Here is an 8,668-nt window from a genome sequence, read left to right as displayed (position 1 = left end):
CACACACACACACACACACACACTCACACACTCACAGTGGTGCTGAAAACAAACTTGCCAATTTACAAATGGGACATCAGAGTCCATTAGAACAAAGGAGGCCCTATGGCTTAAATGGGCAAATAATTGGTTTTTGTCCTGTGTCATGTTTTAATTAAAGATAGCAATGCAATCTACAATATATCTAGAAATTATTAGAAACCTCTTTTACCAGAGACAAAAAGGTCAATACCGTTTTGTCTCTATGGCATAAAGCATCTCAGGTTACTTTGTCCCTGTTTATTACAGTAACTCAGGGTTGAAAGTAAACATTCAGTTGATGAGAGTGAAATCATATTTTGAGAGTAAATAAGGACATTTTTGAAATTAGTTGTTTGCTTCAATAGCTTTCGAGACAATCTGAAGGCCTTTGCTCTAGGGATAGAGACAAAGAAAGAGGTAAACAATTCAAGGGAAGAAAACAGTCAGAACTCTTAGCAAAGCTGAGAGATAAATGTCTACGAAAACAAACAATAATAACTCTTCCCATCTCTGGGAGGAACTGGAACAATTCAACAAGCTCTGTGCCTGTTTCTTTCCATAAAGTAGGTTTTCACATTTTTCTGCTTCTTCTCAGGATGATGAAAGCAAAATATCATGTTAGCATCCTGAAAGCTAAATTCTGTTTCTGAAACTATTGTGAGAAGTCACCAAATGCAGAAGTGGAAACCTCTTTTCAGCTTCCAAATTGAGCATTTATCTAGGCCTTCCCACCAAAGAAATGAAACCATCCCCATAGCATTTTGGTGCACTATACAAAGAGTTGAAATGAAGAAAATAGAATGACCCTCCCGTCATTATCCTTAGCTGATAAATGGTGGTATTAATGACCCAGATGAATTTGAATCCTTTCTCCCTCTAGTTATTTTGATAATACTGGAATCTACTGAAGTGCATGAAATTAACAATTAAAAGGGGTTAAGCAGACACTTAATACTTGTTCTATTTTGTACAAGTTGGCAGTAATGCATCTGCTGTAATCAGAATTTTTATTTCTCCCTGGGAAAAAAAAAAAAAGGAAATGTTTATGTTTCGGAAGCAAAGCCTCCCAGATCTGCGCCTCCTCGCATGCATGTGTGTGCGTTGTTGGTTGGTGGCCTCGCCAGCTTGGCCGGCCTGCCTGGCTCTCTCCTTTTGCAACAGCTCCACCTTTGGGCCTCTAAAGGGAAAGGTCTTTTGTGTTAAAGGATATGAAAACTGGCAGTAACTAGAAATAGGCACTCAACCTTTTGTTCAGTCAAACCAAAAAAAAAAAAAACAAATTATTTTCCTCATCAGAAAGACCCAAGAAAAAAGGGAGTAACGGAGGGAGAACAGGACAGTAACAAGGGATGTTAGAGAGAGGTAGAGAGGAAGGAGGGAAAGAGAAAAAGGAGGGAAGCAGGAAGGAAAAGGGGAAGCGTTCTTTTTTGACCAGAAGAAGATGCCGCAGCTCATCCAACTGTCCTTCCTTAGGGGCTTCCTGTCTGGACTTGAAAAATTCTAATTCACCCCGGGCCTAGGATAACTGTTTCAAACTTCCTCAGTCCTGCCATTTTCTTATTGCTAGTTTATAAACTATAGCACCAGACTAATAAACGTGAAGTTAAGAGACCATTTGGGTTTCTGTTAAGCCCATTCTTTTTAAAAAGTGTAAAAGTGTTAGTTGCTCAATTGTGTCCAACTCTTTTGAGACCTGACGGACTGGAGTCCACCAAGTCTGCCAGGCTCCCCTGTCCTTGGAATTTTTCAGGCAAGAATACTGGAGTGAGTTGCTTCTTCCTTCTCCAGGGGATCTACCTGACCCAGGGATCGAATCTGGGTTTTCTGCATTGCAGGTGGATTCTTTAACATCTCAGTCACCAGGACAGGGCCATTCTTTTTAAAATGAGAATTAAATACAATATGTGGCAAGATTCTTACTATTTCTTTCTGAATGCTCAACAGCCTTGGATTCTTTCCAGACAAATACAACCTCACTCCCAGGAAGCAGGACCTTGGCTAACCAGAGATGGGAGAATGAACACAAGAAACTTCTTAAATTCCACTGTCAACTAAACCCTGATCCTTAGATGTATGAGTTTCAGAGATGTATCCTAGGAATAGACAATCCATAGCTCAGTTGGCAGAGCTGGAGATCTAAGCAAATCTTTGTCTAGGGGAATTGGTATGAAACTGTTAGTATTAATATGAAAAGATCAGAAAAAAATGTATGCCCCAAATTCTGTGCCCAGCAAAGATGTAGATTTTTATAATCAAATTTATGAGCTTACGAGACAAAAAATGTTGCGGTACATAGAATGTGAGTGGAATGGAAGAGACATTTTCATGTTTCAGATTAAATCCAGGATCTAGGCAAGTCCATGCACTCTGCTTTGGAGACTTTAATTCTGACCTTCATAGCTTCAAATGTGGGTTGGCTCTCACAGTCCTAATTCCTTGCTATCTAGTCACTGAAAATCACTTTGCATAGTTCACCAAGACCCAAAATTCAAAGTGTCTCCTTCAATAAATAACTTTTTCCTCAAAGTCATTTAAAGTTCTCATCATTCATAGATTAAAATTCATATTTCTCATCCCTACTATCGAGGTCTTTGAAGGCCTGCTCCTATGTCCCTCTCCCAATAATCTCATTTAGGCAGTGATTCCCAAGCTTTTGACACCAGGGACTGGTTTTGTGGAAGATAGTTTTCCCATGAATGGGAAGTAGGGGGTGGTTCAGGTAGTATGAGCAGTGGGGAGTAATGGGGTACAGCAGATGAAGCCTTGCTTACTGGCCAGCTCTTCCCCTGAGGCTATGTGGCCCTATTCCTAATAGACCATGGACCAGTAGCAGTCCTCAGGTCCAGGGTTGGGAACCCCTGAATTTAGACCTTTTCAGACCTTTGTAGGCATTCACTGCCTCACCCCAAAGACCACTCTGAACTTTCCATGACATGCTCCCTCAAGATCCACCTGCAGTCCACCTGCCTTGCATAGAGATGGCACCCCAGACAAACCCATTCATTGAAGCATTTACTCTCTTATAACTCTGTACTGCTGACCGTGTCAGTTCTCACTGACAGTGTATACTTTATAGGGATGATTGATTCCGATCTATCTCAATGTGTGTATGTGTGTGTCTCATGTTTTTTCTACTCAGCTGAGTTACAAGCTTTCTGAGGGCACATCTTATGCCTATTTGAATTTCCTTGTGACAATTAAGATAGTGCTTTCTATGTTTGAGGTGCTGAATTTTTATTATTGATTGATGGCATTGGCAGGAAAATGAGTGTTCCAGTTTATTTTTGCACCCAAGTGTTCCTATGCGGCATCTTTCTTGATAGTTTAATGAGTCAATAATTGAATAAGTCTGATTTGCAGCAAGCAGGTATGTGCATGCATTCCAAGTGCCAAGTCAGTTATGTCCAGCTCTTTGTGACCTTATGGACTGTAACCCACCAGGCTCCTCTGTCCATGGAATTCTCCAGACAAGAATACTGAAGTGGGTTGCCATGCCCTTCTCCAAGGGATCTTCTGACCCAGGGATCAAATCAGAGTCTGTTATTGTCTGCTGCATTGGCAGGCAAGTTCTTCACTACTAGAGCCACCTGGGAAGCCCCCAAAGCAGGCACTTTCACTTTTAAACCACTTTTGAATATTTAGTCATTTTGTATTGCAAAATTAAGTAGGCTTTTTATATTATCTCTTATACTTCTCAGCTATATTTACATGTTTTTAAAATTTATTTCAAATTTCTGTAAATCTTACATAAGTTGAAAACAGAAAATGAAAGTCTTATTTTGGTGCATGATTTTTCATATACCCACCCTATTTTATTGGAAGCAAACTTAGCTCCAAGAACTCTTATAACTCACAACAATCACTCAGACCACAAAGGTATCCAGTATATCCCTATCATGCATATCTACATTTCATTTTTAAAATTCGGTTGAAGAATAATGGGTACTCAAAAATTATTGTGTATTCTCCAGTTAAAAGTCATTCTACATTTCCTTTATGTTCTGAGAAAATGTTCTTTCCTTTGCTACGGAATGGTGAGTTATTTCTTAAATAGGGCCCTTATGTTTCTGTTCGTCACACAGCTGGTCACAATGGACAGCAGAAGCCCTGGATGAAAATGGATGATGCCCTGAGGGGTTTTCACAGCACAGATGCTTAGAGGAGGGCCTGCTTTACTCCAAGGGGTCTTTTCATTACGTTTGAGGAAGGTGGGCTTTGAATGTCTACCCTGTGGTGGAATATACGTCTTTATCAATCAACTGGTATCTATCCTGCTCATTTGTACAAAATATTGTGGTGATTGCAGAAGCAATGTTGATCATGGCCTCTGCCCTCAAATTCTGAGCAAGGTTATAGAATCTTAAAATTAACACCTGTTAAGCAGCAGTGGTTTGTAAGGGGTAAATTGTATGGAAAAGGCCATCCACACTTAAGGACTTAGAGGATAACCTCTTTGAAATCTTGGATTAAAAGTGTCAGGCTAGGCCCATGGAGGACTGCCAATATCCTGCTTGCTGAGATTAAATTTAAGTAAAATAACTTTTGTTCCTGCATAATATATACTTTTCTTTTTTTAAATGTGAATTCTAGAAAGGTACTGGATTCGTGAATACACATCTCTTCACTCTCTCATCTTAATAATTTGTAACCATATTTATCTCCTCTTCCAGACTGAGTCACTCACTCCTCATTCTGGGTTCCTCATATATACTTTTATTTTGTACAAATTATTCATTTTATGTCTCTCTCTCTCTCTTAGTAGGTTTTAATAAGAGCAGGAGATGAGTTATATATTTCTGTGTGTTCCCTTTATCTGGGGGATATGCCACAACCTGGCATATAAGAGCAATCAATAATAAATGCTTGTTCAAATGTTCTAATAAATTTTAAGCTGCTTTGAGAAAGGTAGCTCAGACAGTGAAGAATCTGCCTGGAATGCAGAAGACCTGGATTCGGTTGGGAAGATCCCCTAGAGAAGGGAATGGTAGCCCACTCCAGTATTCTTGCTTGGAAAATTCCATGGACAGAGGGACCTGGTGGGCTACAGTCTATGGGGTCACAAAGAGTCACACTCACTAACTGAACAATTAACACACTTGAGAAAAGGAATTATATCTTAGTCACATTTACATCCTTAAGGTGCTTAAAAGAATGCTTTGTAAATAATTGGACCTCAATGACTATTTGTTGCATTAAGGTAAGGAGGAAGTACATGAGCTAAACTCTAAAAGAAGGCTAAGTTAGGGCACAGTATACCTAATTTTGGGCTTCCCTGGTGGCTCAGTGGTAAAGAACCTGCCTGCCAATGCAGGAGATGCAGGTTCGATCTCTGGGTTGGGAAGATCTCCTGGATAAGGGAATGGCAGGCAACCCACTCGAGTATTCTTGCCTGGTAAATCCCAGGGACAGAGGAGTCTGTTGGCTACAGTCCAGAATGTCACAAGAGTCAGACACGACTTAGATACTAAACGACAATACCTAATTGCAATATTCAGGGCTCAGATACAGAGCCCAGCCACTTAATTGATATGAGAAATATTTCAGACAACATACATTTGTCTTTTACTTCTTTGGAATAGTATAACTCAAAAAATTTCTTTTAAAGAAAGAAGTTATCATTTATTATTGTGGCATTTCATGCTTGCCCTCAAGTCCTATTTCTCAGCATCAGATTTAGCGCAGTACTGTTTCTCTGGTAACTTGTGCCACTCTGATAGGTGCTAACTGTCTGTCGATGGGGCAGTTTAAATGAATCTGAGAAATAAGTGTACCTGGCCTTTCACCTTAATGCCTTTAAAATGATCTCTGCTTTATTTTAAAGGTGACTAAGACAGTTTGATATCACAAAGGGATGAGTAAGTATGCAAGGCAAATGCATTTTCAGCCAGAGATGGGCGGGCCCCCTACTGTTTATATTATATATTCATCTTGTGGGTCTCTGGGATAGAAAAATAACTATTTCTTGGTGCAGTTTTATTCCCCTTCCTCGAGCTATTTACATCATGACTTCTCAGTACATGTAAGTAAATATGTCATTATCCTTCTCATTTTCAGAGTAATAGCAGCAAGGTAATAATTGCAGCGAACAATAGGACATAAGCCTAAATGCCATAGGTCTTTGGTACCTGGAAATACAGAAAATCCCTCTTTTCCCATAATCTATGAGAAATTGGCTGAACAACCAAAGTTACAGACTTAGTATATTAGTTAGGATTCTCAGAAACAAAGCCAATAGAAAGCAGACAGAGAAAGAGAATCAGTAAAAGAAATTGGCTTATGCAACTAGGAGGCTGAGAAATCCCAAGATCTGTAGTCAGCAAGCTGGAAACCCAGGATAGCCAATGGTGTAATACCATTTTGAAAACCAGGAAGCTGAAGACCCAAGAAGAAAAGATCTTCCTATTCAAATCTGAAGGCAAGAAATGACTGACATACCAGTTTATGAAGTCAGGAAAGAGGAGTGCCCTATTTTTCACACTTTTTGTTCTATTTAAGCCTTTGGCTGGTTAGATGAGGCCCACCCACATTAGAGTGGGCAATCTGCTTTATTCACTCTGCCAATCCAAATGATAATTTCATTGAAAAATACCTTCATACACCACTCAAAATGATGTTTGACCCTGTGATTCAGTCTAGTTGATGCATAAAATTAAACAACACACATGGTTAAGAGCCATTGATGAAAATGGCTCTTAAAAATGTGTGTACACATACACACACATATAAATATAATTTCTAGTTTTATCACTTTATATCATTGTCTATACTTCTATTAATGCACTGAAAGTACGGTAAACATCTGTTTAGTGAAGTCGCTTAGTCATGGCTGATGCTTTGCGACTCCATGGACCGAGGAGCCTATTTTCCAGGCAAGAATACTGGAGTGAGTTGCCATTTCCTTCTCCAGGGGATCTTTCTGATCCAGGGATCGAGCCTGGGTCTCCTGCTTTGTAGGCAGACGCTTTACTGTCTGAGCTACCAGGAAAGCCCTAAATATCTGTTTAGTATTTAGCAATACTTGACACTCTACCAAGTGTTGTTCATATGTGACCTAAATTATTTCTCAAGACTATCTTGCAAGATAGGTATTTTCATGACTTCAATTTTATAGATGTAGACACCAAGTCTGAGACAGGAAAAATAAATTTCTCCTGCAACAAAACTTGTAATTCACATGCCAAGACTAGAATCTAGATCTATTTAACACTAAACTTCTGCATTCTTTACTGTATTTTGCAGAACATATTTGAAAATCATGACACTCTGAAAATCTACATTATGTACAGAATCCAAAGATTCATATATAATAGTCCTCTGTTGAGAAATAAGCTTTCCGCCCTCAGAGCCTATTTGTAAGAAAATATCATTAGAAACAGCACTATTTAACCCTTTTCACTTGTAGAGGAATAAATGAGAAGTGGGTATTTTTGAGGTATAAAGCTTGGAAGGAGTATGCTGAATTAAACTCATGTAAATAGGACCACTGATTTTATCTAGAAGAAATAAATATTCCTAGTACCAGAGTGTTCAGCTTTAATTTATCTAAACAACATCTGGGTCAGGTCTAATTTTGGCCTCCTTGTGGAAAGCAAAATTAAACAGACATGCTATGATAAAATCTGATCTTAAATTTTGATTTGACAAACTATACAATAGACTTAGCTGCCTTTCAGATTTGAGAGGGAAGAGTCATCTAAATAGCACACATGAAACACACGAGTATTTGCTCTCTTTCAGACCTTAAAATAGCTTTTCCATGGTTTTAAAAAAAAAAATCCAATAGCACATGATCTTTATGATCCTTTTGTGGTAATGTTTCCAGTGACCATGATCGCCATCAAATTAATCATTGCAAGTTCACTTTTGAGACCACCATTATTTCTGTTTGGTTACTGTTGGTGAAAAAATACACACTACCTAAAAGTTGAGAGTTATCTTTTATTTGGCAGAAATGTTTAGGACTTAGGCCCAAGAGGCAGCATCTCAAGAAACTCTGAGAGAACTACTCCAAGGAGGCAGGAGAGGAGCCAGGTTATATAGGTTTGCAGCAAAAGGCAGGTAGTTAGAACACAAAGAGTTTTTATGTTTCTTTGGTTTTTGCTTTTAATTAAAGAAAATCAGATATCACAAGTTAAGGAATAGCAGGATCCCCTATGACCCACCTCCCAGAATAATGGAAATAAAAGCTAAAATAAACAAATGAGACCTGATTAAACTTAAAGGCTTTTGCACAATGGAGGAAACTATAAGCAAGGTGAAAAGACAGCCTTCAGAATGAGGGAAAATAATAGCAAATGAAGCAACTGACAAAAAATTAATCTCAAAAATATACAAGCAACTCCTGTAGTTCAATTCCAGAAAAATAAATGACCCAATCAAAAAATGGGTCAAAGAACTAAACAGACATTTCTCCAAAGACATACAGATGGCTAACAAACACATGAAAAGATGCTCAACATCACTCATTATCAGAGAAATGCAAATTAAAACCACAATGAGGTACCATCTCATGCCAGTCCGAATAGCTGCTATCCAAAAGTCTACAAACAATAAATGCTGGAGAGGGTGTGGAGAAAACGGAACCCTCTTACACTGTTGGTGAGAATGCAAACTAGTACAGCCACTATGGAGAACAGTGTGGAGATTC

The sequence above is a fragment of the Bison bison genome, unplaced genomic scaffold, assembly GCF_000754665.1.
Source record: "Bison bison bison isolate TAMUID 2011002044 unplaced genomic scaffold, Bison_UMD1.0 scf7180017864237, whole genome shotgun sequence".
Taxonomy (NCBI): Eukaryota; Metazoa; Chordata; class Mammalia; order Artiodactyla; family Bovidae; genus Bison; species Bison bison.
The sequence above is the reverse complement of the archived record's forward strand: the minus strand, read 5'-3'. Positions refer to the sequence as shown.